The sequence below is a fragment of the Rhagoletis zephyria genome, unplaced genomic scaffold, assembly GCF_001687245.7.
Source record: "Rhagoletis zephyria isolate East Lansing unplaced genomic scaffold, Rhagoletis_zephyria_1.1 Rzeph_scaffold_03185, whole genome shotgun sequence".
Taxonomy (NCBI): domain Eukaryota; kingdom Metazoa; phylum Arthropoda; class Insecta; order Diptera; family Tephritidae; genus Rhagoletis; species Rhagoletis zephyria.
Window position 1 is genome coordinate 33,349 of NW_016160268.1, and position 11,227 is coordinate 44,575.

The following is an 11,227-nucleotide window of genomic DNA, read 5'->3' on the forward strand; positions in this document are numbered from 1 at the left end:
AGTACCATATCGATACTTTCTGTTCGATATCGTGTCCCTACAGCCGCGTTATTGCTATTCGTACCTCGTCATAGTCAGGCGACTGCGGGCTCGGGTTTTTCTTCTCCACAGCTTTCCGTGCTGCTACCATTCAGTAGGGCGGAAAAGTGTTCCTTCCATAATTTAAGTACGCTCTGAACATCGGTTACTAGGTCGTCATTGTTGTTCTTATAGGAGTATGCCCTGGTCTTGAAACCTTCCGTAAGTCGCCTAACTCTCTGGTAAAATTTTCGGGCATTCTTCCTGTCGACCAGCATTTCAAGCTCTTCGCACGTATTTCGGCCTGTCTATTCTTATTGCGGCAAATACGTCTCGCTTCCCTCTTCAGATCCCCGTAGCGGTCCCACTTAGCGCGCATCGCGCCCGATAGCAGCGTGGCGGCATCTTTTTTCTCTTCATATTCCTGACACTCCACATCGTACCATTTGTTCTTTCGGGCTCGCTGAAATCCTACTACCAAAGAACGTAGATAACAAGAAGGGACAACTCGTTATTATTGTAGCGAAAGTGCGCAACAGGGGCGTGCCTTCTCTTTTGCCCTAGTGCATTTTTTGATTGGATGAAAAGAGAAGGCACGCCCCTGTTGCGCACTTTCGCCACAATTATAACGAGTTGTCTCTTCTTGTTATCTACGTTCTTTGCTACTACTTCTTCGGCGGCGGTACTTAATGAGCAGGAAATGTGGTTCCACTGCTCGCACTGCACAAACCGACATTGTTGAAGAGTGGTCTCTGAGAGCAGGTGTGAGAGTCGAGTAGCGAAAGCACTGGCTGTCTTTTGTGATTGCAGCTTTTCGACGTTAAGCTTTCCTTGCATATTTGGGCGCACATTTTTTGCTGCACATAGGCGGGTGCGTATCTTGGCTGCAACAAGATAGTGGTCCGAGTCGATGTTTGGGCCTCGGAGTGTGCGTATGTCTTACACGTGCCTTTCGTCTATCACAACATGATCGAATTGGTTTCTCGTTTTTCGATACGGAGACAGCCAGGTAGCTTGATGGATCTTTTTATGCTTGAACCTAGTACTGCATACTACCATGTTTCGGACCCCGGCGAAGTCGACCAGCGTCAATCCGTTGTCGGAAGTTTCGTCGTGGAGGCTGAAATTTCCGACGGTGGTTCCAAAGATCCCTTCCTTGCCCACCCTGGCCTTGAAGTTGCCAAGCACGATTTTGATATAATGACGGGGGTAGCGCTCGTACGTGCGCTCCAAGCGCTCATAGAAGAGATCCTTGGATGCCTCATCTTTCTCTTCCGTCGGGGCATGTGCGCAGATGAGCGAAATGTTGAAGAATCTCGCTTTGATGCGGATTGTGGCTAGACGCTCGTCCACCGGGGTGAACGACAGTACTGGCTGACGGACACTCTCTCCCACCACAAATCCAACCCCGAATTTGCGATCCTTTACATGGCAGCTGTAGTAGACGTCGCAAAACCCCAGACATTGCTTGCCTTGCCCCGTCCAACGCATGTCAGCTTTTGTCCTTACGAGGACATCAACCAGCCGGGCAGAGGCACCATCTCCATTAAGGGTCCGGACATTCCAGGTGCATGCCCTCAAATCGTAATCCTTTAAACGTTTGCCGTGGTCGTCACTATAAGGGGGGCTCATCCGAGGCTTTACCTTGCTTCTTCATTGGAAGTGGCTTTTACGTGGCGGGTCCCAAACCCAGCGCACCACCCATTGCTGGGACGAAAGTGGTCTCGCAACCAAATACGCGTTTATATAGCGATCCGCTTGCTCCAAGCAGACAGCCGCTTGCAGCCGCACCTACTGGTGAACAGACGCTTCCGACTTCAGTGAGCCCTTAAAGCGAATATATTCTTCCACAAGCAATTCATGTTTATATGAAAAAAGTGCAAAAGCCGTCAGCCGTCTATAGCCGCTTAAAACCTGCACTCGTTTTACTAGAATTTTATAAGCTTGTTAACTGCATACCTAAAAATTTTTTAAATTTCTGGTTAAGCTCGAAATTTAGACAANAATCCAACCCCGAATTTGCGATCCTTTACATGGCAGCTGTAGTAGACGTCGCAAAACCCCAGACATTGCTTGCCTTGCCCCGTCCAACGCATGTCAGCTTTTGTCCTTACGAGGACATCAACCAGCCGGGCAGAGGCACCATCTCCATTAAGGGTCCGGACATTCCAGGTGCATGCCCTCAAATCGTAATCCTTTAAACGTTTGCCGTGGTCGTCACTATAAGGGGGGCTCATCCGAGGCTTTACCTTGCTTCTTCATTGGAAGTGGCTTTTACGTGGCGGGTCCCAAACCCAGCGCACCACCCATTGCTGGGACGAAAGTGGTCTCGCAACCAAATACGCGTTTATATAGCGATCCGCTTGCTCCAAGCAGACAGCCGCTTGCAGCCGCACCTACTGGTGAACAGACGCTTCCGACTTCAGTGAGCCCTTAAAGCGAATATATTCTTCCACAAGCAATTCATGTTTATATGAAAAAAGTGCAAAAGCCGTCAGCCGTCTATAGCCGCTTAAAACCTGCACTCGTTTTACTAGAATTTTATAAGCTTGTTAACTGCATACCTAAAAAATTTTTAAATTTCTGGTTAAGCTCGAAATTTAGACAAAAAATTTTTAAAATTTTCTAAGTTCTCTATAAAGTTTGAAAGTGTGATTTATATAGTATTTGTTAAAGCATAAACCATATTTTTATAATAAAATATCAAAAAAATCATAGCTTGGAAAACATTGTGAAATTTAAAACCTGAACACCATTCATCCATTTTTGACCGCCACTGTACATGCATATGTCAAAATTACGTGATTGATGAAAATCTAACTCACGCACGCAAAAATTTCAGTCACGCACGATCACGAACATTACGTGATTTTTCCCTGAAAGCCGCTCACGCTCACGCGTGAAAAAGCGTGACACGACATGTCACGTAGAAAATCGCGTCTTTTGCCCATCTCTAGTGATTACCCCAACTACTAATCTGAGAGAGGAGCAGTCCAGCCGGGTGAGAGCTATGGATCGCTTTACAACAATCTTTGGCCAAATTTGCCTGGTAGTATGGCACGTGGTTTCCCCAGCCCACCTTATATTTACATCCTTAACGAGTTTCGTCTTTAGTCTGTGTTTGCTGGAGGTTAGAGGTACTTTTGCGTGTCCGAATCTGAAGTCTCTCCACGGCTCGATTGTATTTAACCTGGCCGCACTTCAGCCGGCCCAAAATTTCCCGTATAGATCCACAGGCGGAAGATTTAATAATATTTCCAGTGATTTGGTGGGTGTAGTGGGCAGGGCTCTCGTGACGAGAATGGCAGCCGTCCTCTGCACACGTTCCACCTTGCCTCTGGATAAGGTGTGGCTTAGCGCAGGCCACCATACGGTGACCCCGTAGAAACGGATGGGTCTTATCACGGCTGTGTACATCCAGTGTACTATGTGTGGTTTTATTCCCCATTTTTTGTCTATAGCCGACTTGCAGGCATACANCATCCAGTGTACTATGTGTGGTTTTATTCCCCATTTTTTGCCTATAGCCGACTTGCAGGCATACGGGGCAATATTGGCCTTCCTGGATCGGTCTTCAGTGTTTCGCTTCCAGTCCAGTTCCTTGTCCAGAATAACTCCAAGGTATTTGACCTCGGTTGAGAGAGGAAGTGCCACCCCGTTTAGGGGGGGAGGTTTAAATAAGGGAGTTTTATATTTCCTTGTGAAAAGTACCATTTCTGTCTTGGCAGGATTGACACTGAGTCCACATTCCTTGGACCAGAAGTTTACCAGACCGAGTGCGTTTTGCAATGACCTGAAGATGTTTGCCCGTTGCAACGATTGCCATGTCATCGGCGTGCGCTATGACTTGACAACCGGTGCTCTTTAGGCTTAGAACTATTGTGTTCACTATTAGATTCCCCTTGGGGGATGCCTCTGGTCACATACTTTGTAATGGAGCCATCGTCCATTTCTGATGGAATAGTTCTCTTTCCGAGAAGGAGCTCAACAAAATCCACCATACCTCGCTGCACTCCCGCCATGAGAAGGGAGTTAACAACAGACTTCGGGTAGACGTTGTTGAAAGCATCCTCGATATCGAGAAAAACTCCGAGCGTGTATTCCTTTAAGGCAAATCCCTTTTCAATCGTCGCTACGATTTCATGGAGTGCGGTCTTCGCGGATTTCCCCTTGGAATATGCATGCTGATTCGAGGAGAGGTTGTCAGTTTTAATATTCCGTCGAATATATTCGTCGATGAGCCTCTCTAGAGTTTTAAGCAAGAACGAAGTGAGCCTTATAGGTCGGAAATCCTTCAGTTTCACATGAGCGGCCTTGCCTTCTGTTGGTAGGAATACAACCTTTGCCTTTGTCCACTCGTATGGTATGTGAGTCAATGTTAGGCAGGCTGTAAAAATCTGAGAAAGCATGGGACACAGTATGTCCCTAGCTTCCAGTAGTCGAGTGGGAAATATTCCGTCAAGGCCTGGAGATTTGTAGGGATGAAAGGACATTAAAGCCTATTCCACCCTCTCCTCACTTACGACGTCCTTAACGGTATCACCCAGAGACAAGCAGGTCCTAGGACCGGGCGAACAACCGGAGGTGTTGTCTGAGCAGCCCGGGAAGATAGTGCTCATAAGTACCTTCAGCATTTCGTTACATGATGTCGTCCAGTCATCGTTAGGCTTCCGGATAGAGTTCATACTTGAAGGGGATTTCGAGAGAACTTTCCTCTGCCTATTGGCTTCAGAGTTCTCTTTTATGTTTTCGCAGAAATTTTGCCAAGATTCGCATTTCGCCCTCTTTATGGCCTTCTTGAAAACTTTGAGTGCGTCTTTGTATGGTTGCCAAAGACCTGTTTGCTTAGCTTGATGGAAGAGCCTCCTGCTGTTCTTCCTCAGTGCTGAATTCTCTGGATTCTACCGCTGGGGTTTCTTTTTGCCCTTCAGGAGGGTGCTTGGGCAGGAGGCTTTGAAAGCAGCATTACAGGCATTTGTCACACCGTTCACTGCTTCATCAATTTTTTGCGATGAGTCCAGCTCACCGAGAGAAACAATATTCGTATTCGAGAGACTCGCTTCATCAGATCTTAACGATAAGCAGGACTTATCGTGAGAAGCGTATCTGTGTAGAGAGGCTGACCGCGTATTTCTATACTTTGCCCAGTCGGTTGGCTTCTTGTTCCGGTATGGCGTTAAAAGAGCAGGATCGAAATTGACCTTAAAACTAATGTAGAGGTGGCCAGAAAAATAGTGGTATTTGGACACCTGCCAGTCCCTTATCTGATCAGACAAACCGCTCGAAACAATGGTGATGCCCAGCACCTCGTTTCTAACAGAGGTCACAAAAGTGGCGTCGCGCTTGCGGTTACATACAGTAAGATTATTCAAAAAAACAAAGTCCAATAAACACTCACCTCGAGACTTGGTATCGCTGGAGCCCCAGATCGTGTTATGCCAATTAGAGTCTACCCCTATTATGACCGGGAGTTTCCTGCGATTTGCTTCCTTCACAGCTTCTTCCAGTCTATAGGGTGAGAAAACATGGTTGTCGTGGACCATTTAGGTTGTTGCCAACCAGATCACGCTCTCATTCAGCTGGACGCTGATGCAGACAGTGTCCCCGTCGCTGTATTGGGAGAGTAAAAAATAAGAATATACTTTTTAATCAGAATGCGAGCTCTGATCCTACCTGCTACTGGAGCTGTTACCATCTGGTAGGCATCAGAGTTTAGTCCGTACGCCTTGTTTCTAACAATCCAAGGCTCTTGGACTAGAATCCAGTCCTCAGCTTTATCGCTGAGGTGAAGAAGAAGGGCAGCCGAGGCTGCCTTGGAATGGTGCAAATTAATTTGTAGGATCTGCAGAAGCTGGCCCTCGTTCAGCATTGCCCACCGGCTGTATACCGAAAATACGTAGGCAGATACTGAGCCCGTGCCGCTCTCAGTATCCGACGCGGTATCGGGTACATCCGTTGGTAGGTTCCCAGGTCCACTCGTGGTGTTTTGTGGACACCGCTCTGTCTGCCACCGATGCCGACTCGGAGGCGCCGAGTCCGCTCGAGGCGTTGCCTGTTTTGTTGGCCCCTTCGTCGCTGTCCGCCTCCTCCCCTTGCTTGTTCCGTTTGCCGGTGGATTTTTACAGTGATAGAGTAAAGGCCGTAGCTTGTAACCCACGGGCCACAGCTGTCCAGCCGTGGAGATCGCTTCCTTGTGAAGCCGGACCGTGCGTTCATATGCACATGCCACCAACTTTACCAGCCCCTGATAACACCCAGCATCACGGGCGACTGGTGTAAGGCCGGGATACTTCTGGAGTATCCCCTTATACACCCTGCATAGACCTATCAGTACGGATTTCCAGTTGTCCGTGCCGCCAGCGGGAGATGCTCATTGGCGGCCTCGCTGAATGGCTTCGTGGTGGATACGGCCATGGACGGACGGTTAGTAAAGGAAGTCCTATGCCTTTTGGATCCACTCGCAGTGTCGTCCAAAGATCGTTGTCTCTTTTGACCTAGGTCCTTCCGTGGGTTCGCCTTAGTAGATGGTTTGTCCTTACCGCCCCTCCCTAACGATCGCTTATCGCTGGCGGGAAGACTTTCATTAATGACCTTAGGGGCTGCCCTTCGGTCGCGCTGAGCCCTGACGGAGGGCGGAATTAATTTCGCTGCTTTAGAGCAGCTCGGACGCCGATCCAGGTCGTTTGTCCTGGTTGTTTGAGTTTTACTCGCAGGAGTAGTCCCCGGCTTGTCCATGGAGGACTTGGGCTCGGGAACTAGACCCTGCGAGTTGGATGTGCCGGGGATGGGCGTAGAGTGAGACCGTCCGCAGCTTCCCCATCGGCCTCGACTTTCCCTCGGGGGTACAGTTCTGCCGGCATCGCTGGAAGTATGCTTTCCCTGTGGGGGCTTAGCATTCCTTCCAGATTCTGCGAAGGACCGAATATAATTGGGCCGTATAGGCCCTGTCTTCAGCGCCGTCGATGCGGTTCCCGAGATGGTGGGTTTGTTGGACTTAACTTCGATGTTTCCAGCGGGGGCACTGTCCATGCAGGGTTCCGAAGGTTCTTTAGATATATTCATTATCATCTAGTTCTTTGGCCGCCTACTAAGCGGCCGGAAAAAGGGAATGGGGAAAAACGATCGACCACGGCAGAGCCCCATGCTGCAGCAAGTCCACCGTTACTCCCGGAGGCGGATCCAATGGGCACGTTGACGCATAACACCCTGGATTAGGGCGGCGTTTTATACCTACCGCCAGGTACCCCCTAGAAATGGCCTCAGTATGCCCACCCCGGCCTCCCTAGAGCGAGCCCATCCGGCCCACCACTAGACGCGGCAGGAGAGTTTATACCTCGGCATTAGCTAGGCCCCGCCTGCTTGCACCACTGCGGCAGAAGAGCAAGCTCATCCCGCCGCAGCGGGGCAAGCAACGATGCCCATTGCCCAGTCGGCATCCGCTTGGAGGGTTTATCAATAAGGATTTTCGCTAACCGGAGTTCAGGGTTACCAAATCTCATTTTTGCCACAACTGCGCTTTAGTCGGTTTTGCAAAAACATCGACGGTAAAACATATATATTTATTTATTTATTATTTATTTATTACTGAAATTGTGTAGATACTAACAAAAAAAAATATTTAAATTGTTAATTGAAATTCACAAATTTGTACTAAAGTAAGTAATTAATAATACAAGGCAATAATATTAAAACATGTGTGATGTATTAATTTGAGTTATTACATAGGAAATAATTTGCGTTTGAAATACATGCTTGGTACCAGAGAGGTCCAATCTATTAGAGATATAATTAAACTCAGACAACGTTTTGTAAGTGGCGCATTAGCACTGTAAACTGTCTTACAAAAGCCAACACGAAGAACCTTAGTACGACGAAAATTTCTGCAGGGAGCATTGAAGTGTAGTCTCTCTAGAAGAGACGGGCAGTCAACTTTGCCGTTGACGAGATCAAAAATAAATGTAACCACCTGAAGAGTACCTCTGTCACTTAATGGAAAAAGACCGATCAGTCGACAGCGAGATTCGTACGATGGAGACGGGTCAAAGAATTTTTTGAATGCAGTGCGAAACGTATAAAGGGTTTTTAACCCTCTCCACCCGCTTTATATGTACTGCATGATGTGGCCTCCTAATAAAGGAAGCATAATCTAATTTGGATCGGACAAACGCTGAGTATAACATTTTAAGAGTATAAGGGTCAGCGAAATGCGAAGGGTGACGCCTTACAAAAGCAAGCATAGCAAGTGAATTAGAAACAGCATAGTTTAAATGCGTAATGAAGTAGAACCTAAAATCGAAGAAAACTCCTAAATCTTTAATGTCATCACGCGAAGCAAGATATGTGTTGTTTATATGATAATATGTATGGATGGGGCTTAGAAGCTCAGAGAAGGTGACTTTATGACATTTTTTAATATTAAGTGGTAGAAGATTCATAAGACACCAAGAAAATAACTTATTAAGCTCAGACTGTAGGATAGCTGAGTCACTAGAATTTCTTATTTCGGCATTGATTTTTAGATCATCCGCGTAGAGAAGAAATTTAGAAAAAGATAAGCAAGAACAGATTTCATTTATAAGTAAGACGAACAGTAGGGGCCCTAGTATACTGCCCTGAGGAACCCCAGAACTGACAACAAATTCTCTCGAGGAAACCCCGTCGATGATAACTGTGCTGTTCCTCTTTATCAAATATGAATTGATCGAATCTAGGAAGGTCGAATGAAACCCTACGCATGCCGATTTAGTAACTAAAATTTTATGGGAGATTTTATCAAAAGCTTTGGAGAATTCAGTGTAGATCGACAGATTGGATTACGTTGATCTAGTAGCTATAAATCCATGCTGATTAGGACAAATCAGATGTTTTACACTGAAATAAATCTTGTCTTAGACGAAACATTCAAAAAGTTTGGAGACTGCAGATAATTAAGATATTGGTCTATAGTTTCAACTATCACTCTTATTGCTGCGTTTGTAGATTGGGGCGACTGATGTCAACTTCCGATCATCAATAAAAATTCCTTCAGCCAGCTTTAAAGGATGCACTAGAGATGAACAATTTTTTAGCAACGCTACAGATAGACCATCGACATCAGATTGAAAAGAATTTTTAATTTTACCAAGCCCTCTATGATGTCATCATCCGATAGAACAAGTGAGCCGAAGTCAATGGAAATAAACAAATACCTAGATAGGTTTCGGCGAACGGCTGCCAAATCATCTACAGGAAGATCAACATCAGACACGAAGTTTGATGCGAAGAAATCAGCAAATAAATTTGCTGCATCCTGAAGGCAGGAAGCAGTGACGTCATTATATAAAATGGAATTTGGAATACCAGAGGCTTTTTTCATCGATTTAATATATCGCCAAAAGTTCTTCGGATTAGTTTTTATGTTAACCTCAAAATTTTGAATGTATTTATTAAACAACGATTTATTTAAGTCTCTAGACTTGTTCCTGTGGGAGATATATAAGTCATAAAAGCGAACTTCCTTAGCTGACTTAAGCTTCTTGAAGAACTCGTTTTTCAAATTCTTCAGAAATTTGAGATCTTTCGTGTACCAAGGATTTTTGTAATTCCTAATCGTAAAAACTGGAACGTGTCTGAAACACAGATCCAGCACTAAAGTTTTAAACATCTTAAAGCACTCAGCGACGTCATCATTCCCGAAAGGTATATTCCAGTCAATTTCACGTAAAGCAATCTCTAATATCTTAAAATCACATGCAGCAAAATTGAAGGAAGTTTTAGCGGTCTCAGAACATACTTCAAAAAATTCAACAGATTCAAAATCTAGCACTAAGGGAATATGGTGTAAGTTAACCGGCGATATTGAAGAGGCAGGTTGTGATACATCAAAGCGCGAGTCGTCACTTATAAATATTAAATCTAAAAAGCGACTCATTCCATTAGTTATATCATTAATCTGAGTTAAACCCATGTCCAATAAATTATCAATAAAATAAGATTCCGTAGGAGTATTGATATTTGACGGAGTTAAAAATACGTTATTATCTAGGTACTGCCAACTTATGTTGCTTAAATTAAAGTCCCCCAAAACACATAATTGGTTATCCCCAGTAACATTCAGAAGGGCTAACACATTGTTAACATGCGGCTTATAGATACTATCATTACTTAAAGGTTGAATATAAGAAACGCAAATATAAAGAAAAGCGATCGCTCCTCGAATTCGCACACATAATTGGTCAAGAAGAGTGTCATTCTCCTCCAACAGAATAAGTGAAGCCTGACGATTACAGCGAACTGCTATCAGCACACCGCCGCCCCGGTTTTAACCGCATCTCTCTATTTACGGAAGATTGCGTAAAGGTTCGAATCGAAGAACTCAGCATCGTAGAAATTTGAGTTGAGCCAAATCTCACTTACAACAAAAACATCGTATTCAAAATATGAGCTCAGCATTCGCATATCGTCGGACTTACTTCTTAGTCCCGAAGCGTTTTCATAATAGATTTTTACAAGCTTATTAGGACAGGAATGAACAGCTAATTCTGTGGCGGTTGATTTTCATCCTTGCGGAAAAAACGAAACGGACGAATAGATGCATTATCCGGCCAAATCTCGGGCTTCAGCAGTTTCTCATAATTATGTTCACTAACGCCCAGCTTAAAGTTTATACACCTAAAATAATCCGCATTCATATCTTTTTTAATGAGTTTATAGCATAAGATGTGCTTCTCGTGTATGCATGTATGCTTCTCCACGTATCCAATAATATTATCAGTCGAAACAGTCAGTGAGAAGGTAGACAAATGCAGCCAATTATAGCGTGCAGCAGTGTTGCCAGAACTTTTTGGGCCGACCGGCTAGATTGGCAAAAAAAAGCGGCTAAAATGGTTTAGTGAAATTTCACATAGACTCTGGCAAAAAACGGCTAAAATGTTTTAGTGAATATTCACATGCTTTATTTAAATAAATCGCAAGAAACGAAAGATCATCAAATGAATCACTATTGTATATATCACCTGAATTCATTAATTTTAAGAGATCGTCATCTACAGTAAAATTATGGCAGCATTTTTCTTCACGTTTTAAACCGTATCTTATATATAAAATAGCGTTTAACGTTTTAACGCACATTGGATTTCTTTGCTTAGTTTTTATTATATTCATTGAACTAAATATTCGCTCTACTTCTGCATTACTTATAGGCAAAACAAGAAAACTAAAAACTAGGTTG